This window comes from Ostrinia nubilalis, chromosome 20, assembly GCF_963855985.1.
Source record: "Ostrinia nubilalis chromosome 20, ilOstNubi1.1, whole genome shotgun sequence".
NCBI classification, from domain to species: domain Eukaryota; kingdom Metazoa; phylum Arthropoda; class Insecta; order Lepidoptera; family Crambidae; genus Ostrinia; species Ostrinia nubilalis.
The window spans coordinates 5,424,224-5,429,376 of NC_087107.1; the positions used below are offsets into that span (position 1 = coordinate 5,424,224).

Genomic DNA, 5,153 nt, shown 5'->3' on the forward strand with positions numbered 1-5,153 from the left:
AGAATTTGCAGAAACATATTCCTCATCGCTCATTATGGGAAGAAATTAGAAAGCAAGGAGTACGTACGGTTTTTTGCAGGATCACCTTATTCGCTTACGGCGCACAGTAGGCTGTGACGTTGCAGTTGTCACGAACACCACAAACGGCTGGAATTTTGAAAAATAACACTGTTTCAGCACTAATCGATTAGGATGGGACGTGAAAAGGAAGGATAACACCTGACCGTTGATCCGATTGATGTGTCTTGGCCTGGTTCCTCGTCTTTGGCTTCAGTTTCAGGATACGCGCCGGGCAACGACTTCCGTGCAATATCTTGAGTCCAAGGCTCCGTCCGACTCGTAGGACCAATGTTTCGACGTTTAATTGAATGAATAACGCTGACTGAAGAAATAATTCGTATATTTTGATTACTTTTCAGATTAATTTACTATGTGCAAAAAGTAAGGTTGCTCCCTTGAAAACGATCAGTATCCCAAAATTAGAACTTTGTGGTGCTTTAATTGGTGCGAGATTGTACAAAAAGATTGTTGAGTCACTTAGATTAAAATTCGATTCTGTTTGCTTTTGGACGGACTCAACAATCGTGATGGGGTGGTTACGTATGTCCCCACATTTATTATGGTTAATCTTAAAATTCAACTATTCACCGCTTGAAACTGTAATTTGGATAGAGTTTTGAGTTACTTTCATAATACGACACGACACACACGTTTTGTGGAAATGTTAGTAGGCCTACTGTATCCAACCTCCACTGTGTGCCGATATGCCGACCCGTTTAAGCCGTGACCCGCACGCTTCCCAAACAATACTATTGTCATTCCCACATTCCATTAACGGTAGCTATAATCTGCTAGCGTTTAACTGAAACCTTCATGTAGGTACAAGTTTCTTTATCTGCCGTATCTTTTGGAGCTTTTGACCTTTGGAGTATGCCACTAACGAAGTTATGATACTTATTTTCCGTGACAGCTTTCAATCAAAAGTCCGGTTAACAAATATTATATTTACGTTCGTGTAATTTAGATTAGATTTTCAGTGTGCATATCATAAGTTTAAGATTTTAATAACATTACGTTTTTGAAGAAAAATATGAGCATGGACTAAATTTAACTTTATGAATAAAGGTCAAGAAAGATAAACACAGAAATTCTCATAATAATATTTATTTCAGTGTTTACGTCATGTTGCATAATTAACAATGCATTGAACATAATGGTTATTCATATTCATGGTATCATGGTAATCCAAATAGCAGATTTTTGGGTATATTGTTTTTGCAAGTAATACTTGATTTACTTCCATTGTACCAACTAAACCAGAAATGACAGACATTAATTTTCGAACAAAATTAAGGTGGTTGTTCTTTAGAAAGATAAAAGATTCAACTACAAGTATGTAAGAGCAAAAATAAAAAGAACAGCCAAATCTTGGTTTAGCTGATATATTAATACATTAAACATGGCATAATTTTAATGTAATTACAGATTTTTGTTATGTATTTATACAAAATATTTATACATTTTAACTCAGATTGTTATTATTCCACATCTTGTTCAATGTTATTTTTAAGTGATAATTCATTTAAGTGTTTAATGAAATAAATAGTAGAACAAATAACAAATCTTACATAATAAGTGTTTTTATATTTGTTTATGAGCAACATAAATAATAAGGCAAAGTTTCAGAAACTTCGCGTGTAATACTTTACAAATAAAAGCGTTTCTTTGTACATGACTGTTGTAAATATTGCAATAATTACAAATTGCACTAGTGGGAGGTAGGACGCGCAGGCCTGGGTTGCCGTTGATGCAGCGTGGAATCTGAAAAAAAAACATTGTTATATAATTTCCATAAATTGCATAATTTTATTATAATGCAGTAATTAAATGTCGTTGGGGTTAAAGGATCTTGGTTGTAACGGGGTCAGGGGGCGTAGTGTGAGTTTAAGTCAAACGCATTCGATATCGACTGCGTTAAAAAAATGTATGAAGATTTTAGTTCTTGCAAATTTCCTCTAGGGGCGCTGTATAATCTGTCACACATTTAATGTAAATTTTTGCGCAGTCGATATCGAATGCGTTTGACGTAAACTCACACTACGCCCCGTTTGACGTAAACTCACACTACGCCCCCAGAATGCATTCGACATTCGACAATAGTGAAGTGGAAGTGAGTAACTCAATCGTTTTGCGGCGCTAACACAGCTCCCCGTGGAACCCCCACTTGCTTCTAATGATACAACACCTAAACTGCAGCACAGTCTTCGTGTCTTGCTAGGGCGCCTCTAGAGACTTGATAATCAGACAGTTGCAGCAGTGAGATCACCAACCTGCACTAATAGTCTTCTTTGTCTACGGCGGCGGCGCCAGTGGTACCAATAGAGGCTCGCGGGGCCTTCGCGGACGGCGCGGGGCAGCGGGCGGGGCCGAGGCGCGCAGGCGCAACTCCCCGCGCGACGCCCCGCCCTACTCTAGGGACTCAATGGTCAGACAGTTGCCAATGAGAACACCAACTTGCAGCATAGTCTTCGTGGCTCGCTAGAAAGTTAGACAGTTGCAACAGTGAGAGCACCAACCTGCACTAGTCATTGTTTACGGCGGTGGCGCGAGTGGTACCAGTAGAGGCTCGCGGGGCCTTCGCGGACGACGCGAGGCGCCCCGTCTGCTGCTAGTGACTCAATATAGTCAGACAGCTGCAGCAGTCTTCGTGGCTCGCTAAAGTGCCTCTAGTGGCTCAATCGTAGACGGTTGTAACAATAATGAGAACACCAACCTTGCTCAACTTCGTGGGACACGCTAGTCTTCTTTGTCTACGGCGGCGGCGCCAGTGGTACCAGTAGAGGCTCGCGGGGCCTTCGCGGACGGCGCGGGGCGGCGCGCGGGGCCGAGGCGCGCAGTCGCGGCCGGCCGGACCCGCGGCGCCCGCGCAACTCCCCGCGAGGCGTTCCGTCCGCTTCTAGCGACTTAATAGTCAAGACAGCTTCAGCAGTCTTCGTGGCTCGCTAAAGTGCCTCTAGTGGCTCAATCGTAGACGGTTGTAACAATAATGAGAACACCAACCTTGCTCAACTCTTCGTGAGACACGCTATAGTCTTCTTTGTCTACGGCGGTGGCGCCAGTGGTACCAGTAGAGGCTCGCGGGGCCTTCGCGGACGGCGCGGGGCGGCGCGCGGGGCCGAGGCGCGTAATCGCGGCCGGCCGGGCCCGCGGCGCCCGCGCAACTCCCCGCGAGGCGCCCCGCCTGCCTCTATTGTCTCTAGGGGCGCGTCTGACTCTAGTAGCGCGGCTCCTGGTAGATGAAAAAATATAATTAAAAAAAAACATCGCACTATTACGACTACATAAGATGGACTAGTGTTTACAATGCCCACGTGATTCCTTTTCCTTACCCAGCTCACTCTTAAAAAAAAATAAGTACTTTGGTACTAGAATGTTGATGGTGTTTCATTTAATGCTGGCTGCCATCCTGGGGATATTTATATAGCAAAAGGAGCAAAGACCACTCACCAGCTGCAATAGCAATGGCGGTGTCAGCGGGCGCAGGCAGCGGCGGCGGGTCGGGGCGGCGGCTCATGTTAGTCTGTTCTTTTTTCTCGCTCACGCACGAGACAATCCGAGTGCGAGAGTGTGAGAAAGCTCTCGCTACCTAGGGAGAGCCCTAGAGGTACCTAGACATCCCTATGTCTCCTTATCGATGTCTCGCTCCCGCTCCCCTGTTCGAAGTGCCAACTTACCAGCTGCGATGGCGATGGCAGTGTCGGCGGGCTGCGGCTTGGGGTCGGGGCGGCGTTGGAGCGCGTGCCGCGAGCCGCGCGGCCGCCCGCGCCGCGCGCTGCGGGACGGCCGCGACACGCCCCACGCCGACGAACGCACCGGCGGGGAGTATACTGGGAGAAGGTCACTCACCAGCTGCGATGGCAAGGCTCCTGTGTGTTTCTTTTTTCTCGCCGAGAGCCCAAGAGACTCGACACATACGAGGGTAAGTGCGAGGCTGCACGAGAACTCTCGGACTAGAGTGTACAGTTGGCATAAGGATAAGAGGTGCTCACTTACCAGCAGCAATAGCAATTTTAGCGGGCGCGAAATGCGGCGGCGGCTCCTCCCAGTCTGTTCCTTTAGAACACTTTTCCTTTCCAGCTCTCTCAAAAAAACTTACTACTTTGGTACTAGACGGTGCTTCATTTACAGCTGGTTGCCATCAAAAGGATATTTATGTTGCGAAAGGAACAAAGGTTACTCACCAGCAGCGATGGCGGTGTGAGCGGGCGCAGGCTGTGACGGCGGCTTCTGTCAGTGGTTTTTTTACCCAGCTCCCTCAGAAAAATGTAGGTATCTCCATATTTTCATATCCGTCGTGGTCCCATAGTGCAAACGTGCTTAGTTTGGGACTAGCTGCTGCTACTGTTGCTGCTGTAATCCCTAAGGACTCACTCACCAGCTGCAATGGCGATGGCGATAACAGTGTCAGCGGGCTGCGGCGGCTGGTCGGTTAAACGTTGCGTAGAAATGTCCCAAATGTTCCTTAGTTTGGGACTAGCTACTCCTACTGCTGCTGCTGTAATCCCCCTAAGGATATATCCGAGGTAATCACTCACCAGCTGCAATAGCAATGGCAGTGTCGGCGGGCTGCGGCTTGGGGTCGGGGCGGCGTTGGAGCGCGTGCCGCGAGCCGCGCGGCCGCCCGCGCCGCGCGCTGCGGGACGGCCGCGACACGCCCCACGCCGACGAACGCACCGACGGGGAGTACGCTGGGAGAAGATAACCACTCACCAGCTGCGATGGCAAGACTCCTGTCAGTCTGTTTTCTTTTTACTCGCAGAGGGCCCACGAGACAGGCCGAGTGCGAGAGTGTACTGGGGAGCTCTCGCTGCCTCTCGGGATGTCTTGTTATCGCTCACCCTTCTCGCTCCCGTGTTCGCATATGGAGGCTGGGCGAGAGCTCACGGAGGAGTGTACAGGAGGTATTGTCACTTCAACGACGAATAGCACTTAGCGGGCACGGGATGCGACGGCGGCTCCTGTCAGTCTCGTTCTTTTAGAACACTTTTCCTACCCAGCTCTCTCAAAAAAACTTACTACTTTGGTACTAGACGGTGCTTCATTTACAGCTGGTTGCCATCAAAAGGATATTTATGTAGCGAAAGGAACAAAGG

The 5,153-nt window shown here is 48.0% G+C and overlaps 1 long non-coding RNA gene across 1 annotated transcript; it reads right to left on the reverse strand.

The window, feature by feature from the left end:
* Positions 1-1,148: 1,148 nt before the first annotated feature.
* LOC135081730 (uncharacterized) lies at positions 1,149-4,650 on the reverse strand. Its single transcript, XR_010259250.1, has 3 exons — positions 4,596-4,650; positions 3,061-3,289; positions 1,149-1,821 (listed from the first exon to the last, which is right to left on the reverse strand). It is a non-coding gene; the product is annotated as an uncharacterized LOC135081730 (long non-coding RNA).
* Positions 4,651-5,153: the final 503 nt, after the last annotated feature.